The sequence below is a fragment of the Cricetulus griseus genome, chromosome 2, assembly GCF_003668045.3.
Source record: "Cricetulus griseus strain 17A/GY chromosome 2, alternate assembly CriGri-PICRH-1.0, whole genome shotgun sequence".
In the NCBI taxonomy this organism is placed as follows: domain Eukaryota; kingdom Metazoa; phylum Chordata; class Mammalia; order Rodentia; family Cricetidae; genus Cricetulus; species Cricetulus griseus.
The window spans coordinates 110,451,186-110,475,155 of NC_048595.1; positions in this window are offsets into that span (position 1 = coordinate 110,451,186).

A 23,970-nucleotide genomic window follows, 5' to 3' on the forward strand; every position below is an offset into this window, starting at 1 on the left:
AAGGCATGCAGAGACACTCTACACTTCTATACCAGAGTGAAGTTCAAATACAAGGAGCCTCCTGTGTAAGATGTATGGAACCTGTTCTAACAATTAAATCCCTCCCCATATAGCTGTGAATATTTTGACTTTGTTCCCAGGCTATGTATTTGAACAATATAGTTCTATGTGGACACACAGATGGACTTTATTTTTGTCAGTGTCTTTGAGGACAAATTCCCCACCTTAGCTTCTTTCTTTTCCTATTCACCTCTAGGCTAGAGAGTAGGGTACTGATCACAGGAATGTGCCATTTTCCAGTCACTGACTTTCTCTGCTCATTTATCCCAAGGCAGTGTTAACACTCCTCCATAGGGTTCATCATTTGCTGAGTGGTCAGGGGCCTTCACAGAAAGAGTAATTTCAGAACTGAGCTCTGGCAGTGTCAAGTATCTGTCTTCAGGATGGACCCTCTCTGACCTCCTCTCCAACCAGACAAAGCCTCCTCTGGCCCTGGGCAACTCCTGCAAATGCACTTGGGATGAGAGCAGACTGGGATTCTTGTCACTACCAGAACAACAGTAACTCTTGAGCCATGCTGGGGGTGAGATTGGGGGACTAGGCTCTGATCCTGGGCTGCATGGGAAACTCCAAGTCCTAGTTAACTTGCTGTCTGCTCTGGCTTGTCTTAACTTCTCCAGACACCACACTAACCACAGATAGATCAAATCTCTACTTTTTCAGGGGTTCTTCCGTTTGTGGACAACCTCAGGCTTTTCCAAATGCCAAATTCAAGCCAACACCCTCCCAGTCTTACCTTGTTTTGCTCTTTTTCCAGACACATGAAAAAATATTAGAAATTTCTGGATATTGGGAAGATGTGGAAGTTGCTCCATTCTGTTGAAGCCATACATGGTGACACAGACAGTTTGAAATCACCTGCATGTTCCCTTTTAGCTGGTAGTATATGTTGGTCTCCTCTCTCTAAGTATTTCAAAGCTGATCACAGTCATCTGCTGTTTTCTCAACTTCAAAATAATGATGTCAAACAGTTGCTTGGGTTAGAATTTCTTGGTGCATGAAGACCCATAAACTTGTCCATCTGTGTAACTGGAGCCACCGGAGAGTGTGTGTCGTAGTTTGTAAATTCAACACTCCTATGATGATCAGTAATTCATTTGTGACTTCTCCCCTAGGGCACACTGTGGTAAAGAAGTGAATACTCCATGGGCCAGATAATACTATTCCAACTCACCAGTGTCTGCCATGCAGTATTGTCTGTGGCCTTCTGTTTAGGACTTCCCCATCTAGTTCAAAGGGACACCTACCCACCTACTATGGAGCACACAGCGGGAAGCCCTCCCTATGCGTCAGCCCTTCTCCCTGAATCAGCTGGAGACATGTATTTCCTCTGATGGAAAAGGCTTTGAAATAAGTGGTGAAGGGACCCAAAGACCAAGATTTTCTTTTCATGCTTTTCAGAAACTTTTTTTGGTATTTATTTCAAAGACTTAAGTGTTCTTTGGGGGGCCCCTAATCATCCTAAACCCTGGGAATTTACTTCTCTGCAGCTACTCTCCCTCCCCAAGCAGCCCTGCACGGAGCAAAATAATTGTCTGTTTCTGCAAGCAGCCTCCTGTGCAGATGGAGCCTGATTAGCATGTGTGCTTGCAGCAGGCCACCGCTCCAGCCACATTTGGAAATCCAGCCACTGAGAGAGATGTGGGCTTGACATTCATTAACATTCTTGGGCTCCCTGGGAAATACACATAATAGGGTAAAATTGCCATTAAGGAGAGCAACACTTGAGGGAAATATCCACTCAATAAAGACGGAGATTCTTCTCATCAACAGCTGAGGAAAAATCCAGTTGCCATAAAGGGTAAAAGAGACATCCTCTTAATATGAGTGGAGACGGCTAGAGTTCAGCAGGTTTGCTGTTCTAATGAGTCCCACCGTCCTGTGCTGGATGGCAACTGGCTTATTGGTATGCAGATGTTTCTAGGCATATTTTGGTCTCAGCAGATCCCAGAACCAGCTTAATGATTTCTTTCCCCAGGGTTGTCCGTATTAACCTTAAGAGAAGGCAAACACTAAAGGAGCTGGTCTTAACATTGACATAGAGCCTTTAAGTCAAACTTATTTTTTTCTGTGTTAGAGGAATAGGATGTTGGTATTTTCTTTGCTTGGTGCTGAGGAATCTTGGTTGGATACACAGTAACCTGAGCTGTAATAATTCCTACCTACCCCTTTGCATTTATAGGATACCTTGCTTTGACTGTTTTCTATTGTCCTTTATATTGGATGTCATAGGATTGTGTGTTATATGTGCTAAATTGATGAGAGTTCTTACTAACATTTGGGAAGTCAGGCAAATATTAACACTGCAGGTTAATATTTAAGCCTTCAGTTTAAACAACTGAGCCTCCTACATGTTTAAAAATCCCCATTGAAGGGACTTGAACCTGTAAGTTCCTTATATTGGCTTGGACTCAGGTATAGGTCTATAACACAAAATATCAAACCTGTTTTTATTTTGACTTCACTTGATCAATGAAGCACTCCATTTAGACTTCTTGCAACTACTGTCCTTGACAAGTCACAGGGTGGAGTGAGGATCCTTGCTGAGTCTGCATCTTGCATAAAATTATTGCTGTATTGAATAAGCCATCCCAAGCAGCAGGCTTCTTGACTGGCTGTGCAGCTTTCGTGCCCTTTCTGGGATGTCACACAAATTGTGCACACACTGTTTAGATTCTTTTGTCTCCAAATGGCCTTGATTTGACATCAGACATCTCTCCTCTATTTCCAGTGAGTTGGAGGCAGCACCCTATGCTTCTCAGTAGTGACAACAGTGCCTATTTGTGTGCAGCAGTTAGTAATTCACAATATATTTTCATGTTTTCAAACTTGATATTGGCAATGTTTGATAGGTGACTTTAACAGGTTTTTAGATGAGGAAACTGAGGCTCATGGATTTTATTACTGGAAACTCGGTGCTAATTTATTCATCATCAACAGAATTTGCACTTGAATCTATAATGCACTTATTTTTATGAGCTTCTTTTTTAATTAGTAACTTTTATTAAAAACATTTGTTTGATAAGACCAATTCCACGATAATTGTTTTAAGTATCTAGAGCTGAGGGGCTGCAATGAATATTTTTCCATGTTTGATGTTGCAAAATGAAATGTATGTATTTGTATGTGTGTGTACATGGGTGTGTTATATGTTTATTAGCACATGAGAGAATGCACCTGCATGTGCACATTGAAGCTGGAGGAGGACATCAGGTGTCCCACTCTATCACTCTCTCCTTAGTCTCTTGAGACAGGATTACTCATTGAACCAAGTAGGCTGGCATGTAGCGAGTCTGAATGATCCCCCTGTCTCTGTTCCCTATAGTTCTGTGGTTATGGAACCATGTGGCCACATTGAGGTTCTTATGTGAGTTATCTGGTTAGGAGTTCAAACTCTGCTCCTCACGTTTGCACAGTAAGAGCTGTTGTTACCCACTGAATCATCTGCATTCCCAGAAGAATGATATTCTACAAGATGATTATTAGACCAGTGACTATCAAGCTGTTGCTTTCTGTAGGTGAAAATTTAAGAGCCACCAGCTGGCCTCATCTATAGAAAGTAATAACTTCATCCCCAGTGACCTGACTTGATCATATTATAATGCCCTGAGTTTTGTGTTTACTGTATATACATCATTTACAATGATTCTATAGATAGCACTCTGAACATTAGTACAGATCCAGGAAAGAATGTGACTACTACAAACACTGAAAGTGGTGGCTGAGTTGATAACTATCAGAAGTTGAGGTGATGTGAGCATAGGGATGGGTCATGATTTCTTCATGTAGCATGATGGAACTTAAGAGATACAATTAAAAGTTTATGGAATCATGCTTGCAAGGTTACTGTTGGAAGCCATGATGCTCAGAAGGAGAGGGAGTAGAGTCATAGAGCTGAAAAGAATGATGGGAAGAGAACAGGAAGAAGGTGTAAATGAGGTGATGTTCTTAGCTTCTGCATCACAGAGTCAAAAGTTAACAACTATAATTAAGAAATCAGGAAAAAGATGTTGAACATTTTTATGACCACCAATGACTAGACTCTGATTTCAAAGGGCAGTGGAATTCAGAGTGGGGGCATGGTGGGAAACTTTCTGCTTTCATTATATTTTTCACAATTTGATTTTGAATGCTGAATATTAAGTACTTTCCAAGATGCAAAGGGAAACACTTCTACTGAGTTTCTACTGTGGTTGATTGGTGTATCTGTGTGGAAGTTAGAGTGATAGGTTAAACTGACAGATGGGCTTCAGGTGGACTAATGAGTTATGACTACATAGCTGAGTTAGGTTCTGTTGACTAAGCTAGCACTAGCCTGGCCCTGGACCACCAGATACTGGCTTGAGAGTAGTAACAAGAAACACCCACAGCCTGTGCCAGGCTCTAAGAGATCATTCACCAAGAATTAGACATGACTCAGTTGAGTTCCTACTCTTTTCTGTAGTAAATAGGGGTTAAGTTCTAGACTCTGTCATAGCGTTGCCTTTCTTCCTAACTTTTAGGTCCTATTCTATCAATCTTTCTATCTTATTTTTACTTGTAAGATATGCACAATTATAAATGTGCATATCACAGCATGTCTTGGATAATCTAAGGGTATACTTTAGAATAACACATTCTCTCCAGGAAAAGTCTTTCTGTTATCCAACAGTCAACAATCATGTTTGTTTACTGAACAGTATTGGTATGACCCCACATTTTAAAAATTTTATTTCTAATAGTTTTTTTAAATTAAATTACTGGTCTGGTTCTAAAGGATTCAGCTTTGGGGAACTAGACTCAAAACATTTTCTCTCCCATTGAGTTTTCCAGTTTGAACTACTTACTACTGCTTAAGGGTGGGTCCATGATCTTCATGGTGGGAAGAAGACAGGTGTGGTACTGGAGCAGTAACTGAGAGCTTTACATCCTGTTCTGCAGGCAGCAGGCAGAGAGAGAGAAAGAGAGAGGGAGGGAGAAGGAGAGAGGAAGAGAAATAGGGGGAGAGGGGTTGAAGGAGAGAGGGAGGGAGTGAGGGAGAGAGAGAGAAAGAGAGGGATTGAGGGAGAGAGAGAAGGAGAGAGGGGTTGAGGGAGAGAGGGATTGAAGGATGAGAGAAGGAGAGAGGGAGGAAGAGAGAGGAAGGGAGAGAGGGAGAGAAAGGGGGAGAGAGGGAGGAAGGCAGGAGAGAGAGAGAGAGAGAGAGAGAGAGAGAGAGAGAGAGAGAGAGAGAGACTAGGCCCAGCTTTTACTTTTGAAACCTCAAAGCCCACCCCCAGTGACACTTTTAACAATGCCACAACTACTCCAGTAAGGCCACACCTCCTGATCCTTCCCAAATACTTCCACTAACTGGAGACCAAGTATTCAAACATGTGAGCCTATTAGGGGCAATCTCATTCAAACCATCATAGTAAGCAACTGACCAAAGGCAGGCTATAAGTATTAGAGCTAGTATTTGGTCTAAGTTCAGTGTGAATACAAAGATCTCATTCAATTCTGCTTTCTCCTTCAGTCCCCCTTTAGTGACAGGCAACTGGGTGCTAATAGTTAATAAAAATAAACAAATGGGTACAATTTAGAAATCCCCTATGAACTCATATGTGTGTGTGTGTGTGTGTGTGTGTGTGTGTGACGTGGGGGTGGGGGGTGAGGGTTGAACATATGGGCTGCTTTTGTTTCCCATAAGGCACCAGCACTCACTCATGTTTCCCTGTCTGCTTGCATAAGCTTTAGCAGTAAACCTCCACTTGAAAGCAAGAAATAGGAGCTGGTCTGCAAGGCCTGGAGAAGACTGGAGGAAGCGGGGCAGTAGGGACAACTCCACCCCTTCCACCCCATGACAAAGCTTATCTTTATAGTACAACAAGTACTTGCTTCTCTGGAGACTAAGTAAGTTTAGGATGCTTTGTTCTTATTTTGTTCTTTTTTAAAAACTAAATGAAAATAGCCCATTAAAGGAAATTCTTCATCTCAAACTATTGACTGCTATGCCTCTTAATTTTAGCTTGTTAAATTTGGGATCTTGAAACAAAATCCCACACATAAATGTTCTCTGGGCCCATGGCATTTCCATTTGCTTGTGAATTGGATTAGTTTTCATTTATCTTAAGCTCTTGCCTCTCATTCCTTTTTGTTTTGAGATACTTAGCAAATGTTGACAGTTATGGTTGGCTTACTAAGCTCCCTCAGTTATGTAAATGATTCCTGTTAGTTATGTTGCTATTAATTGAAGAAGGCTTTAAGTCTGGTGTGCCTGAGGACTTCCTAGTAAAATATTGCTTATATTTCATTTAACTTTTTTTTTTTTTGCTTCTTCAGGCATCAAGTTGACCTTTTTTTCTAGGCCCCTTTAGCTCTACACTTCCTTTTTGAATCTACTGTTTGCTTGGCATGAAAAATGAACTTGTACAATTATAGACCCAGTGGCCTTTCCTCAGCTCATTCTTCTTGGTTGCTCTGCTGTGGTTGACACTGCCCCCACTTGCCTCAAAGCTTCCTGCTCCTTGGGCTCCCACCACATGACTTTTCTGGTTTGTGCTTCTCTGTGATTGCTGTTTCTTTCTTTCTTTCTTTTTTTCATTTTTTCTGCTATCTTCCCTATAGAGTAGTGCTTTGCAGTTGATTTCTACATTGTGACACTTGCAGGTCACTCTCAATAACTGTGTGATACACAAGTTCCTAGTTGAAGCTCTTCAAGCCTTAAGGGGGCTAGAGACTGACTGCTCCAAGGACACACTTGTAATCCAACTGGGATTTTATACTGTGCTTTGTGTGGAAGTGAGTTACTTACCTCTAGATAACAGTAAATCCAGGTTAGTAGAATAAAGGTACAGGTTAAAAAAATGAGGACAGTTGCATCCAAGGGATGAAGTATCAGAGACAGCAAAGGGCAGAAGGTCCAGAGAGTTTACAGAGATGTCAAGGAGAAGGTATTTGATAGATGTGAGAAACATTGAGGGTTCAGATACCTGGAGTTGTAACATGGTCCCAGGAACATCTGTGACAGCTGTCATGTATCAGAACAAAAGTCAGGACCCCAAACATTCAGTTAGGGTTGCCTGGAGTCTGGAGTGGGCATTAAGCCATGACTGAGAAGCACAGGCCATTGCTCCTGGGGACTCAGTTGGTCCACTCAGATTCAGCTAGTGAGGAGAGAGCTGGCCTTGATAATGGAGGGAAGAGCCTTGGATGCTCATGAGGTTCATTCCTAGTTAAACAAACTTGAGTGCCAAACTGCAGCCAGGCCAAGAAGCTTCGTTATTAGTACTCTACCTTACTTCTAATGCTAAGATGGTGGTTTTATCCTGTCTTTTCATCCAAATTTTGCCTGGATAGAAACTGACCCAGAGATCATGTTACCTTCAGACCATGCACTCATGTCTGCCCTTGGGCTTCTTGTTCCCTAAATCCATGCTGTATTTTTTCTGGTTAGTCTTCAATCACTCCGGATTTTGTGAACTCACTCCTCTCATCAAGAATGAATTCAGAGATCCCCTCTCTCTCTCTCCTCTTCATGTCAAAGCAGTGCATAAGAAAGCTACTAACCCAGCCACCCATAACTTAACCTAGCCACCTGTAACTTAACCCAGCCACAGTATGAACAGAAAAGTCTTCTCACTGCCAGATATGTGTACGCACTCGCTCATGTGTTCCTTTCTCCCTCCCTCATAAACTAATTGGAATAGCAACATTTCCCCTACTAATGTAACTATATCTTAATTCCTGGAACCCAAGGACCTGTGTGCCTCTGGGGAAGTAGGAATCAAGGCCTTCTGATTGACCTTGGGGTGGGAAAATATTCCAATTATCCCAGTGGACCTAACATAAAGGATTTCACTGGAAGAGGGAAGCTGAAAGTTTCAGGGAATATGTGATGACAGAAATGCCTGCCTGTAACCCCAGCACTTGAGAGGCTGATGCAGGAAAATTACTAGTGGTTCAAGGCCATCTTGTATTATAGAGTTCTAGGTCAGCCTACATAATGCGACCTTGTCTCAAAATAATAATCAGAGGTCAAGTGTTGTGATGTAAAAGCAACAGACCCTGAATAAGGCAGGTAGGGGCGACCAGCCAGGCAGGCTTTAGGAGGTAGAAAAGGTAAGAAACAGATCCAACTCAGAGCCTATAGAAAGAGAAGTCCTGCCAGCATGTTGATTGACACCTGAGCCTGACTCTTGTCTACAAGATGAAGAGCTTGCACCGTGAGAAACCTGAGTCTATGGTGGTTTTAACAGCACCCATAGGAAGCCAATAAACTTCTTACGCTCAAACAGCAAGTGTTTCTTAGGAGCCATGTGTCCCATAATATAAGAAACTCAGTGTAGGAGATGAGGAAGGAGAGATTTCTGTTGACCTAACTCGTCTTCAGTTTGTCTTACTCATTCACTCATTTAATGCATATTTAGTTAGTGCTTATATATCGGCAGTGCTGTTCAAAGCACAGGTAAGTCCTCATCACCCCAAAGCTTGCAAGCTACCCCAGAAACAAAGAGCAAATATGAAAAGTCTAAAAATGTTATTGGGTAGAACTGGATGGGTATGTAAGCAGTAGAGGCTTTCCCAGCAGGTCAGGGATTCAATCTCCAGCATTACCCTCGAGGGCATGAAATACTAGGGGGGGGATTAGATGTGTGGAAAAGCCAAGAAGGTTCTAGGATGGAGATGAGAGGTGGCAGCTAGTATTAGACAAGGTCTTAGAAGAGCTTACTGAAGAAGTGCTATTTTTGAAATGTGCAAGAAAGTTCCTGTGGATTGTTATGAGCAGTTCTTCTACCCAGCCTGGTCCCAGAGTCATGTCAGCCCCAAATGAATAAGCAGACACTATATTAGTTATAATACTGTTGTCCTTTGGCTTCTTATTGGCTAGCCCATTTCTATAAATCTATGTATTGCCATGAGGGTATGGCTTACCCGGTAATGCCCAGCATGGTGTTACTCCTCTGGCAGCCTACATGGTCGACTGACTCTGCCTACATTTCCCAGGATCCTCCTTCTCTCCTATACCCACCTATCATGCTGCCCTATTGGCCACAGTGTTTTATTCATCAACCAATAAGATAAACATATACAGAACGCCATTCCCCATCAGGGGATACTTGATTTCAATTTCTGAGACAGATATGTGCTTTGTAAATTTCATATCACTTGGGGGGGGGGCTAGCAGCCTTTATCTTGCATATCAGGATGGCTGATTCTCATGCTTTTCCTGTTTCATATTTTGATCTGAACCATGCTAGAGTTCTCTTCAGAGTGTTGTAACTTAAGCATGTTATGTCCAAACTCATGTTCCTTATGCAGCTTTCTGTTTAACACTCTTGCTTGTGATGATGAGGACATAGCCTTCATTTTCAGTTCCATTCTTCATGTTGACACCCAGAAGATGGGCAACAAAGAAATTAGCCTGTAAAACTTAATCCAGGTTTTTGTTTTGACCCTTGCTTGATGAGGTATGAACATATGATTTTCCATTTGCAGTCATGACTAATAATAACATTAATCTACTCTGGAATCCATAAAGTTGGTTTCTGAGCCAAACATTTTATGTCATGATGAAGTGTATTGTATAATGGAAGATCTTGAGTACAGATGCCTTTTATTAAAATTGGTTTTTATAGTTAAAGGACCTTTTAGTGAGAGAGAAGGGTTGGCTTCAGAGTTATCTTCGCTGTGCTGACTTTATGGCCCCCCAAGGTCCTCTTCAAATGCAAATGTGGGTGTTCATTAAGCAGAAATGGTTTCCAAACTGTTATGTCCTGCCATGCTAATGCAGGTGGAAGTTTGAAAGCTTCCTGCCTTTATTTTTTTCCATTACTTTTTGGGAGAAGAGGTAGTGGCTGGGGATTATGTATGGCCAAGCTGACTACTAGAGACACTCAGTGATGATATATTTATATTTCAAAGCTGAGACTTCCTTTACTGATATAGAAAATTCCATGCCCAGTCACATTTCCAAACACCAGAGCAAAGGCATGCATTTTTACCATGAAGAGTCTGTTTCAATAGATGTTTAGATAATGTGCTCTAATAGGTAAAACAACCAGCCAACAAAACACATATAAAATCAACAATCTCTTCCCAATGCACATAGCAAATATTTATAGAACAACAGAAATTTCAACTTGAATTCACTTTGCTTTTCATTGTTGTTTCACATACATCTATTAGACAACTATTTGGTCGTTGCCTTAATACTTTTGAAAAGATTGCTCATGTGTGTATGTGTGCTGTATGTGTGTACACACACAAAAAATGTGTGCAGGTGGTTATGCCATTGAAAGACTCTGAGTGCTTTCCTCTTTCATTCTCTGCCTTCTTCTCTTGAGACAGGCAGGGTCTTTTACCAAATCTGGAACTTACCTTTGGCTAGGCTAGTTGGCCAGAAAATCCCAGCAACCCTCTTCTTTCTGCCTCTTGTGTCTTGTCTCTCCTGGGGATATAGGTGCTCATGGCTACTCCTGGCAATTTTTTATGTGAGAGACAGGGATCCTGATTCATATTGTGCAGCAAGTGCTCTTACTCACTGTGCCATTTCTCCTGTATTTACTCTTTCCATGTGTATAATTAAATATAGTCTCCAATGTTTGCTGTTTACAACTCAAGCAAAGCGAGTTGAGCAGAAAAGATTACGGCCATGCATGAATAGGTTAGCCCTCAGATTCACAGCTTAGCAAACATAAAATACCCACCTACTTGGTGATATGGATGATGAATCATCTGAAGATGCCTGGGTCCTTGATGTCCCAGAATGCATCACTCCTTCACCATCACTACCCCTAACACGGTTGCCTCATAGCTGGGCATACCAGGCTCTCCTGACTTGGCAGTGTAGAGTGCTGTCGTAAGCACTGATTTGAGTGTACTCTAGAAGGAAGTCTGGCTGTTGTCTTGGTGCAATAGTAGGTTTTTGCCTACTGTGTAAATAAATCCATATTAAGAAATCTCATAACTTGTTTAGAAGGCAAGCCATTATTGAAAGTCATGTTTATTTCTAATTGTAGGCCTAAGGTTGCTGTAATCATCTGTGTGAAAAGTCTCTGAGCTGTAGGACTTGTAAGAAGTGTCAGGGAATGGTATATAGGGTGGTCTATTTAGAAAATGTTACCAATTTGATTTCTGAAAAGTGTACTTGTTCGGGCTCTTCTCATGTGCCCCCCTTTGTTGTTTGTACCTTTATGGTATATTCCTTTGTAACTCACTGTCTTCCAAGCAAACTAATATGTAATATGAAGTGTATTTTTATGTGAGGAAAAGGGGAACCTGAGACTTTGAAAAAAACTAAGTCGAAATCTGAAATGAGTGAGGTAAGCAAAACAAAGAGGAGAATCCTGTTTCTTGGCCAGGATGCTGAAGTTAGCACTGTGGAACCTTCTAACAGGAGGCAGAGGCTAATTCCAGCAGCCAGTCAGCTACCAAAGCTCCACCTATTTCCTGACTTGGCTTAGCTGCAGTCTCTTGTGGTGCTGGCTCCCCAGGTCAAGGTCACCAACACCCTTTACTGCTTTTCTCATACATCCCTTACAGAGTTTGCCTTTTAAGTTCACCTTTATAAGGTGTCATTTTGCCTTCTCACAGTATGTATTCTATCAAGAATAGTCTGTCCCCATCTTCCAAGGATCGGGCAAAAGCTACTTCCTCTAGAATGCAATTCCTCCTGGCTGTGACTATTAACCTGCTTCTTGCATTCCCAGGTCCATTGGTTGTTCATCATTTAGGATATGTAGCTCATTACGCCTATTGCCTTTTCCTAACTATGAAGGTCTTTGGAGTGGGGGGAGGTGTGCCTCATCACATAATTAAATATCTATAGTTGGTGCTCAATACTTGTTTCGATGATTGATTGAATGAATGGCTTGTATTTAGTAAGATTTGAGAGTCTGTATAAATTGCACAGGCTTGGCTTTCTTCCCAACTCAGAGTGAGCTATTCTTTTAGAGTCGCGTTTGATTTTAAAAACAGAATTAGAGGGCCATAAAAACAGCCTGCAATGAGTTATTCCAGCAGTCTCACTGTTTCTTAAGAGTGGGAACGTTTCTTTTATGATGCTTTTCATTTACAGCATGGCCTTACAGCCAGCTCTTTTTCGAAACACAATCCCATTATTACAGCTGCCTTTTGCCTCAAACAACTTCCCATAACATTAGGGGTATAATATTGCAAGAATAGCTTCTGACAGAGAGGTTTCTACTTTGCAGTCAGGGGATACAGGATGTCAAATTGCTCATCATTTCTGGATCTGAAGGGAAGTAGTTTGAAGATTTTTATTTTACCTGTGTGGTTCCAGTCAACCATGCCATGAAAAACATATTTCCCTATAAAGGACAAGGAAATGGTTCAGATAATTCTCACACTTTGCTGAAAACCAAACATGAAATAGAAATGATTTTGCTTCCTTTCATTGTTTTTGGATGATCCAAAAGAAAGTGTATATATAGGAAGAAATAAAAGGCTTATATTCATTTTGAGAGTTTGCTGGTGAACTTTTAGAACAAAATGTGTATATGAGTTCTTACATATTTTGGGATCTCAATACCATGGGTCACAGAAAGAAATTTAGGGATGTTGGAGGAGCTGCAAAGACAAGAGGGGCAGAAATATAAAAGTGAAGAGAAAACTGGATATCCAAGTAGAAAAAAATGGTAAAGTGTATGTGGCAGTACTCTGCTTCTTGCCTCTAGAGGCAGAGGCAGCTCCGCCCTTTGGGTTCTTCCCCTTAGAGTGACTTATTCTCTGCTTAGTCTTCTTGGGATAAGTTGCTCTTCATCTCCATATCTAATACACCAAAACTAGGATAACCACTTATCATGAGAAGGTGAAATAAATATCCAGGAACTCTTTGCTTAGTGGGCAACATAGATGTATGTTGGGGTTCAAGCTGAAGATCAGATAAGCAAAGCAGCCAGCCGGTAGCTCTCGTCTCTACCAAAGCTCATACCAAAGGTGTGATCCAGGGAACCTCAGATGGTATCTCCTGACTGCACTGCTACTCATCAAATCTCAGACAGCTCTCTGGGACTGCACTGAGATACTTATATGCTCTCTAGTGCTGGGATTAAAGGTGTGAGATTTGTTTCTCTTTTAGATTGATTCACTCTCATGTAGCCCTGGGAGGCCTTGAACTCACAGAGATCCATCTGCCTCTGTGTCCTGAGTCCTGGGATTAAAGGTGTGTGCCACCATTGTCCTATAACTGTGGCTAGATTTGCTTTCTGATCCTTCAGGGAAGCTTTACTAAATCATAAATAATATATCACCACATGTGTGTATGTGTATGTATGTATGTGTGTGTGTGTTTATGAGTGTGTGTGTGTGTGTGTGTGTGTGTGTGTGTGTGTGTGTGTGTGTGCCTGTGTGTGCACTTGTGATGCTGTTGGGCTAGCAACAGGGTGGGAACAGAACAGAGATTTGGTGTTTCATCACACACTTGTTTGTGCTCTTCTCTGCTCATATCTTTTGGATGGTTGTGGGTTTTTCTATGGTCTCCTCAGGTCTCATTTCTGGAAAGGTATTCTAAGGATTCAATGAGCCAGCTGTAAATGAAGCACCACTGTGGGGATCACAGAACACTGCTTCCTTGCACATCCCCATGCCCTTGGGAAGACATCTGCTATACCCTGCCCTGATTATTTTTATGGGACTGGTCAAGGGAAGGAAGGAAACCTTTATGCTTGGCTATCAGTGGGAATACTGTTGTGTCTTAGGACATACCACAATGACAGCCAACTCTTCTCCATTCCTATATGGTTATCTTAAGACAAAAATTCTATAGTGCAAACTGACTTAATAGCAGGACTGACTGCTGGAAAATAATTTTTATAATAGTGGGACTGAATATTATTTATTTTTGTCCTGACAAAAGGTAAACCTATAGTTCCTTATGATTGGCTTTCTGCTTGCTGCATGTTCCTATAGTACAGCAATGTTAAGAATGCTGTAGATGTCTGAGGCACAAAACAAAACAAAACAAAAACAAAAAAACAAAAAACAAAACAAAAACAAAAACCAGACTTGAAGAATGAAGGAATAGATGCTTAAATGAGCCTTTTCTCTCTTTGCAAAAGAAGGACAGCAGCTCAGCCATGGCAGCAATTATAGCAGCACTTAGCTCTAGTCCTCTAGTGTTTACTCTGAGAAAAGTCAGGCCCTCTTATCTGCCCCGCTCAAAAGGTTCAAATGAGAATCCCCAGGCTCTGGGACAGCCTCAGTCATTTCCTTTCCCTGTCACAGAGGTGGCCAGGGCACTGCATTCCTCTGGGTCTATACTTTCTCCACTGTATCTGACTTTCCCCCGCTCCTTTGCTTTTTGTTTAGAAAGTAAAGCCATCGTTCAGAGAGAAAGAGCCATCTTACTAGATCAGAGCTGCTGTATAACAGGCAGGTAATTTCCGTAATTTTCCTCTCATTTTCTGCACTCCTCCCTTTAACAGTGCCTCAGTCATCCCTGTGGACCCCTGTAAAAAGTACCTTAGCCTCATGACAGCAATATTCCGTGAAGGCCATGGGGAGCTTGGACTTCAGATTGTTATAGGAGTGGAGTTCTTATCCCCACATCTACATGAGTGTACTGAAAATGTTTGGCTTACAACTGTCCTAATGGTTTGTAGCATACTTTGGGATTGTTAGAATTCTTATATTGGCTTCCAGAGAAAGACAGAGAAGAGCAGATGATTGAAGACATTATGGACAAGGTTTTTCTTGGCTTAGGTGAAAGGATGTCTCCTCAACAAAATTGATAAAACAATTATTCTTGAAGATAAACAAAACAAATATTTGTTTAGATATATCACAGATAAACAGTAGACCATCAGAGAAAACAACAGAAACAAAAATCAAAACCAGTGACCAAAGACACATTCCTTATGAAAGAATGGTCACTGGAGTGGCAGTCAGCTTTCATTGACAACATAGGGCAGAAATAAGCTACAAGTCCAGACAGAATTATAGAGGCAAGGAAAGGATAAGAGAAACTCAAAAGTGATGATGATATGAGAAGTGGAAACTACTTTATAAAACAAGGGAGGAAAACAAAAATAATGGCTGCAGGCTGGACTGGAACCAGGAGAAGTCCAGGTACTAGGAATAACAATTAAGAAAAGAGACCTGGGACCCTGGAGTCAATACTCCAAGGTTCTTGAACTACTCAGGAGAACAGGAGATTAATTTATTAGACAATTTCTTTGTAGAGAAAATGAATGTGTTAATATAGGGAAGTAAAAAGCATGATTTCTGAGTCAGAAGCAAACTGGGTAGAGAGAACATTCTCAGGAAGGTGCAAAGAAGCTGAGTCTGCCACATTGTGGTGGTTTGAATAAGAATGTCCCCCATAAACTCATATAGTTGAATGCTTAGTCACCCAGTAGCACCGCTTGAAAAGCATTAGGAGCTGTGGCCTTGTTAGAGGAAATGTGTCATTGGGAGGTTTCAAAAGCCAGGCCCAGTGGCTCACTCTTTCTGTCACCTGTGGATATGAATGTACAGCTCTTAGCTACTCCTCCAGAACCATGGCTGCCTGCAGGCTGCCATACTCCCCAACATGATGATAATGGGCTAAACCTCTGAATGTAAGCAATCCTAATTAAATGTTTTCTTTTATAAGAGTTGCTTTGGTCACAGTGTCTTTTCACAGCAATGGAACCGTGACTAAGACACATACACACACATGTAATCTCTGTACTGGAGAGGTGGATCCAGAGTTAAAAGGCCAGCTTCAGCTATATAAAGAGCTTCAGACCAGCCCATGCTACATTAAACCAACTCAGGATGAGCCTCCCTTCTCTCTCTCTCCTCTCTCTCTCTCTCTCTCTCTCTCTCTCTCTCTCTCTCTCTCTCTCTCTCTCACACACACCACACACACACACACACACACACACAGTGGAAGGTGGCAGGGGGTGGGGAAGGTAGGAGATGTTGGTAGGATTCACCTTTGCTGCTATAACCAGAGCTGCAATAAGGATTTTAGCTCACAAATAAAAAAATGCTTATCTATAAAGATAGATGGAAATTAGATCTTACCATTTGTGGGATACCTTTTGTTACATAGATTCATTGAGTTGATATCTAAAGTATTTGTGCAGGTGATACTCTCATAGCTGAGAATACAGAATTACTACTTGCACAAACCATTTACTACACACACCCCTTTCCAGAATTAGCTATGAAATTGACATCATATCACTATTGTAATTTGAATTCTTTGATAGTGAGAAAGATCAAGTAGTTCTTTGTTTGGAAATACTGTTTTCTTTTGTGTGTATCACCTCTTCTTGCCTTTGCCAATTTCTGTTCTGTCTTCTCATTTCTGATCTATGTGTCTTCTGATACCCAGCATCAGTCTTTGTCTTATCTCAATTTCATGGTTCTACATTTTGAAGTTGTAATTATTTTCCTTTTTATGTATTCCTTGAGGATTTCATACATATTCTGATTATATTCCCCCCAACTCCTTCTAGATTCTTCTCTGCCTCCCTACCAAGTTGAATGACTTCATGTTCTTTCTCTGTGTTATGAAAACCTCAAACTCCAAAAAACAAACTACAAGCAAACAGACTGATTTATGTTGGCCAGCTATTGTGCATGGGATTTTCCTTGGAGTGTCATTACTATATTCAGTGTTAAGAAAACATTTTTTGTATCTCCACAGTTATCAATTATTAATAGCTTCATGGCTAGGGATGGAACTTCATGTCCACTTCCCCTCTTCAGATAGGGAATTTTTTTCCAGCTTGAGCTAGCTGGTGCAGTTTTTGTCACAGTCCTTGTGAGTTCATATGTGCATCTGCCCAGTTGTGTCTGGAAGATGTTGTTTCTTCAGAGTCACCCATCACCTCTGGCTCTCAATATTTCTACCCTATCTTCCACATAGATTTCTGGATCTTGAGGGGAGAGGTAGCCTTGGACAAGCCCAGCCTTAGCCTTTTGTAGCTTATAGTTCTCAAGACTAACTGTAGTATGCTCTGAGAATGCAGCATCCCTGACTTGAGGGATGAGTGCAGTAGCCTGGGCTCTGATCCACCCCCTCTTCTAGAAACAAAATACCCTTCAGTGTTTTACACCAACAAGCTACACTCATCAGGATGGATGCCTTTCCAGCTCAGCTGGGCTGCAAGTGGGGGGTGAACAGTGGAGATTCTCCACCCCTATAGCTTTCCTAGATCTCAAAGGATCTGCTCACAATGGGCCCCAACTTCTTGCTGGCTCCTGCTGCCAATTTGCTAACAAGAAACCCACTTCATATAACTGGAGGCAGCAGCGTGTCTCTGTTTGTCAGTCTGTCTATGTTCCGACTCAGTTCCATGGAACCAAGTTTTGATCTATCATTATCTTTTTCTTTCTGTTCGGATGGAACATCAAATTTTGATTTGGAAATGAAATTATATTCTTTCTTTGAATTAACTTTGATATTATTATTAGATTTTTCTGCTATATGTGAATTTTAACAATGACTTTTCCTAACTCCATTTCAAAATCCCACTGGCAGTGTTTTGAGTCTATATAAACCACTTTGGGGGAAAAGTCATGTGTTTATAGAGACTTTTCTCATCCACTCATCTCAATACAACACACCTCTTTACCTATCCACTTTGTTATTTGTGTCTCTCCAAAAACCATTTAATAACTTTATCAAATATTTTTATACCTTCAATTGATTGTATGTAGTATAATAGTTGTGAAACACTCAAAGTAGATAATTTTCTTTGAATACTATGCTTTTGTTTTCCTAATTGATTATTGATGGTGTAGGGCATGCCAGCTTCAGGGGTCAGTGAATGGCTCAGGAGTTCAGTGAGGCAGCTTAGAAGGGGGTCCTTTGCTAATGTTTCATTTCTGGTTTGACTATCTTGAAAAGCTCTATCATTTTATCTTGGAAGTTGTCCTTTGCAAATGAAGTGTGAAGGGAAATTAGAGCAAGTGCTAGGGATGGAGGCAGCTCTAGGGCCTCACTCCACCATGCTTTCTCCTTAGGGAAGCTTCTTGGCCAGGGTAACCTCCTTTGCTGTCATCGTTGCTGCCACCACAGTACTTAGATATGCGGATCAGCATGCACTCTTTAGATCTGGAATTGCTGGTCAGGACTTAGGTACATCTAAGAATCTGCACTTTTCACACCAGCATTTTTAGGTTTTTTTTATAATAATATATATTATTTGTAACATAGATTTGTAATATATAATACATAATATTTATACTAATATACACCACATAGTATATATAATATGACACATATTATATATTTGTCTGATATATTATATCAGACAAAGTGTGAAATCACCAGAAGAAACCATAAAAACATTATCAAAAGAAAGGAAAAACTTTTTGTCCTGATCATGGAGTAAGGTTCTCACATTTGCATGCTGTGTTTTCTATGCAAATTATGTACCCTGCACTCTTTTAGTGTTGGACACTATTAGGACTTGTATGAATTGATCATTCTACAGGACAGTCTCTTCTCAATCACAATTCTATGTTTCAGTGGATATGTTCAATTTCTATACATATTTTATGATGAAATTTTTGTTAGCCATTTGAAAGCACCTCCTAGAGCCAAATGCCTTTGCAATGATTTGTTCATCCAAACATATCAAAGTATGATAAAATTTAGACATTTTAAAAAACCGTGCTAGTTCAGAGATGTGTGTAGCTCAGGCATAGGGATCAAAGAGACTTGTTCAAAGGTAGCAATGCAGGGCTGTTACTGTCCTTGGTTCAGTAGGACTTCCATGCTTTTTCACATCAGAGGACAAAAGTGAAATAAGTGCTAAGAAACCCCACTACTCCATGGGACACATTCATCAGGCATTTCCTGCAGTCTTACCTCTCTCAGTAGCATCCCCATGATGTAATGGAAGATTAATGGGCTAGTGATAAGAACGTATTTCTATGCTCTTGCATAATGGTACTATAAAGAACAATATATGTTGGTACTATTTAGTGTTAGAAAATTTAGTTTTGAAGAACACAAAGCATATTTAATATATATAGTGTCCTACTTCCTAAGGGAGGGTTCAGAAAAAAAAACTCATTTTATTGAGCTAAGTCTTTTTGCTTGTATTCTCCATACTTGTTATATATTCCAAAGTACCATATCAAAATATAGCTTCTATCACCCCAGACCTCTGTGGGGAGAGGTGTAGGGTAAGTGAATATATAGCACAATTCACAGCCAGAAATTGAGAGCAGTGTATGTGGCCTCATTCTTGACCTCATCTCAAAGCCCATTATAGACATTTCTTGAGACTGTTCATTCTAGAAATAAAAGGGGTCAGGGTAAATTTTGATTCCAGAGAACAAGAATATTCCTTAGTTCTTCCCCCTCCTCTTCTTTTTCCTCTCTTCCCCTCCTCTTCTCCACTCTCCCTTCCCTCTCCTTTCCTCATTCAGGATGGAAGAGAACCTTTCCCCCCTTTATTATTAAGCACCCCTTTTACATACTAATTGCCACAGCTTGGATCATTGCTGGTTCTCCACAGTAACATTCTGGAGATGTAGACAATTCTCTGCTGCAACCCCCCAAAATATAAACTTATTTTCTGATATCTGCAATTCCACAATGAAACCTTTACTTGTGAAAATGTAAAATAAGAAAGCACTAAGACAAAGACAAGCCAGGTCACAGGTGTTTGAGGAGGAAGGCCCTATTTCACAGTGCTGCCTAAGCCTCAAGACGAGTGGACATTCCTCTGGTGTCCACCTTCTTTTTAAAGTTAGTTTCAAAGTGATTCTGAGAACATTGGGGGCAGAGGTGGGTGACCCATGTATCTGTCTACAGAGTTCAAAGAACTACTAGTAATCGCACAGCAGTTCCTTCCTATGTGACTATGAATACTGACAATTGTATGTTTCTAGAATTACATGGAGATATGCACTGCTGCTCTGTGTAACTTCTGTAATTCTCTAGGCAACTTCAACCTTGCATAGAAACATGGCGATTGGAGCGCACTGAATATAACAGTGTGGATACTTTCCTGTCCTGTGAAAGAATAATGAGGAGAGATTCAGAAGTCATGAAATTTAAACCCATTTGACAGTATAATTGTTTTGACTTCAGGTTTATAGACAATGTAATTGTTTTGACTTCATGTTTATAGACAGTGTAATTGTTTTGACTTCATGTTTATAGCAAGATATACAGTAGAATTCTGTCTTAAACCAGGGCACCCAATTAGCTTAAGAGAACCTGTGAGGTACAACCTTCCAGATATAGTAAGCACATCTGTAGCCCAAGTATAAAGTAGGTCAGGGATTAATGATTTGATTCAGTTCTTGAAACGGTAGCTAATTTGCTTAGTCTTACAATGTGTATCAATTTTGTCTTTCTTGTGTGCTAAGAAAATTAAAGTGGATGCAGCATACAAGAGAGAATTTGTTCTGTAAATACATATGTACTTATAATAATGAACATTTTTAATTTAAATTTTTATTATTTTTAAGAATTTTATACATGATTATTATAATTTCCACTCTTTTCTCTTACCCCTCCAACTCCCTCCATGTCCTGTACTTCCTTTCAAATTTGACTATTCTGATTACATATGATTCTTGGAGTTGCTAACATACAGATCTGCTTAAATATTGAAAGAACACCATTTAGAAAATACTTCCTATTTAAAAGAAGAAAATCCTTATTTTTCATATAAAAATATTGACTAGAGATAAGCAGGCTTATTTTTGGTTCTTACTGTGTCTTGTTTTGCTCAGTAGGAAGGTAAGTTAAAATTAGACCATTCTCCTCTATAAACCTATAATTCCAATTGACTTAACACTTTGTCAAGATGAAGTAGCCGTTTCAATATTTCCAACTCTGACTGACCAGGTTGCAATTTACATTACTTGCTAGCATCTATTCTAAAATCTTGGCCACAGATATCTCAGTGAGGGAATAATGAGAAAATAATATAGGCTCTACATGGGTCAGTACCTTTAAATGTACTTCTTGGTCAATAAATTTCATGAGCTCGATCTGACTTACTTGTAAAAAGAAAACAATGGCTATGGATTAGAGAACTGAAAAGAAAAACCCTAAACAAATTTGGGGGTAAATGGTCTAGGAAGTATCCCAGAAGCCACACTTAGTCATACGCTATTCTCCAGGCAGAAATGTACAGCTCTCAGTACATTTGTGAGGCAAAAGGATCCTAAAATGGAGACAATGAATGATTAGAACATTGTAGAAGAAATCGCAGGCATAAAAATAAATGAGAGGAATCAGAAGGCAAAGCGATATTCTAAAGTGGAAGATTCTCAGACAGGGCAAATGTACACACCAAAAACAGAGCTTAGGACTTGTAACTGAAAAGAACAAATGCCTCTAAATATACTTGTTTCAATTAATCAGTAACCCAGAATTAAGTTGCTATTTATTATGTCATGGATACATCACAAGGCTGGACCTCTTAGACTCAGGGTGATCTTAATTCCTTTGGGTCAGAACAGTGGTCTCAGCTTTTCTACCATGATTTATAATGCAATAAAGACAGAAGGTACTAGACTATTTCATTGATAATCATGGATTTACAAGATATTACATTTGGCTTGTCTTAATTACATTAACAGGGAAGACAAGCTAAAATTTAAAAGTGGTATCTTAGATATACAGCTTTAAAGCATGATGACTTTAAAGCATGTATTTATATTGGACAAAAGGTGAATGGTAAATGGAGACGTTATTATTTTTCTAGTCTAACATCTGGGAAAGTGTAAGCATATAGTTACAACGGAAGTGACAAAATTAAGGAAAGACAATTGGAGAGAAATCAGTACTAAAAATATTTTCATCAGATCAGAATATATAATCTCAGGAATCGATATATATCACAACACACACACACACACACACACACACACACACACACACACACAACACACACACACGCACGCACGCACGCACACACGCACATACACACACACACACACACACACACACACACACACGCACACGCACACGCACGCACCACACACACACACACACACACACACACACACACACACACACACCACCCCCACCATCATAATCAGATCTTTCATATAAAAATCTAAAAGAAAAAGTCAACATTAAGATTTTTTTCTATTAATTTTTAAATCAATATTAGATTGCATTGAATTTAGGGAAAATACATTACAAAGAAATGTATTTTATAAACCAGCAGTTAAGATATATGTACCAAATAACATGGCACCAACACTGGTGAAACAAGTGAGAAGAGACTCAAAGAAAAACGAACAGGATGTATAGAAGGAGATACTCGTTCATTCCATAACCTACAACTTGACAGGGAGTATCAACTCAATGTAGGAGAACATGATTTCAAAATAAGCATGATAAGTCTAATTAAGAGATACTAAATTCTCAAAAGAAAAAAAGGAAGTTGTTTTACTGTTCTTATCATATTTTAGTGAGAATGTGTTTATGCAGACTTTTTTTGTCCCCCCCATGGATTTTTTTGTGTAATGTACCGCCAGTTAAAAGAAATCACTGTGTTCACCATATTTAAGATTGAGATACTTAAAGAACAACCTTCAAGAAACTTTGCCATATTATAAAATTTATAATGTATTTGTGGTTGCAATGGAATAGTTATATGGTGTTAAACATAATTATAACCTTGTTAAATATATAATGCCTTTGACATTTTACATGGAATAGTTAAATCATGTTAATCTAAATTAAATCTGTTGTTATTTTCACTTGGACATTAAGCATGAAATAATGAGTGTCAAATAGACAAAGGGTGAATTGTGATGTCTAACATTGGTTGTCAAATTGACTGTATATGAAATTAACTCAAGTGTTTGGGTACATCTGTGGGGGTATTTTTTAAATTAAATCATAAGAAAGGATTTTTTAAGTGTCAAGAATATCAACAAAAATTAAAAACACCAATGACACAGCAATCTTTAAGTTGTCTTAGCTCACGTACCTGCTCCTGGCTTGACAGGAAAAGCCCCATAAAAAACTTGTACTTATTCAAGTGGACCATATTACAGCAAGCATCATCTAAGTGTATTGCTTAGCTTACAGGGAAGCTAAGAAAAGCATGTCAAAACTGGGAATCTTGAAGAAAAGCTAATATTATGCAGCTGTGTTAACATAAGCACAGAGGATGGTGGTGTGCTAGGGGACAAAGGCAGATTGTAGAGATGAATCTCCATTTCCATCCAAGGCAAGGGTTTGCTGAATCTCCTTGGAGACACATTCCTAAGGTGAGAGCACATGACAGCCTAACAGTCTGTGAGAGGATGGACAATAAAATGCCAGTATGTGGAGGGAATGGACCAAAAATAATTAAGTTAAAGTTCTAAGAGAAAGAAAACCCAAACAAGTTTGTACTATGATGACTAAAAATACAGTGCTCTTTAAAAAAAAGTTCATGAATAAACAAATAAAATATAAGACCAGCAAAATTTGAACTGAATATTGATGACATTGATGTATAACTTATGGGGGATAGTTTGTGCTTCAAGCAATACTTATAAGTTTATATATTTCAACTATTAAAAGTTAATGAACTGCATTTCCTATGTTAGAAATAAGGTTATTTCCAAATAGTCATAAAGTAAACTGAATGGGGAAAAAGGAAAGAATATTTTTAAAAATGAGATGGAAAATGAACATACAATATAGTGAAATGGGAGAACATTGGTGTTTTGAATAAACGTAGCCTCCAGTGAGACACATACAGTAGGACACATCCTCCAACAGGACACATCCTCCAATGAGATCCAGTTTCCAGTGGGTCACATTCTCCAGGAGCATACATTCTGCAGTAGGACACAGCCTCCAGTGAGACAAATTCTCCAGTGGGACGTAACTCCAAGTGATATACAGGCTCCAGTCTGACACACTCTCCACTGGGACACACCCTCCACTGAGACATATCACAACCTTGAAAGAAGAGAAGGTATGAACCAGAGGAGAAGACAGAGTAGAGCTAAGAT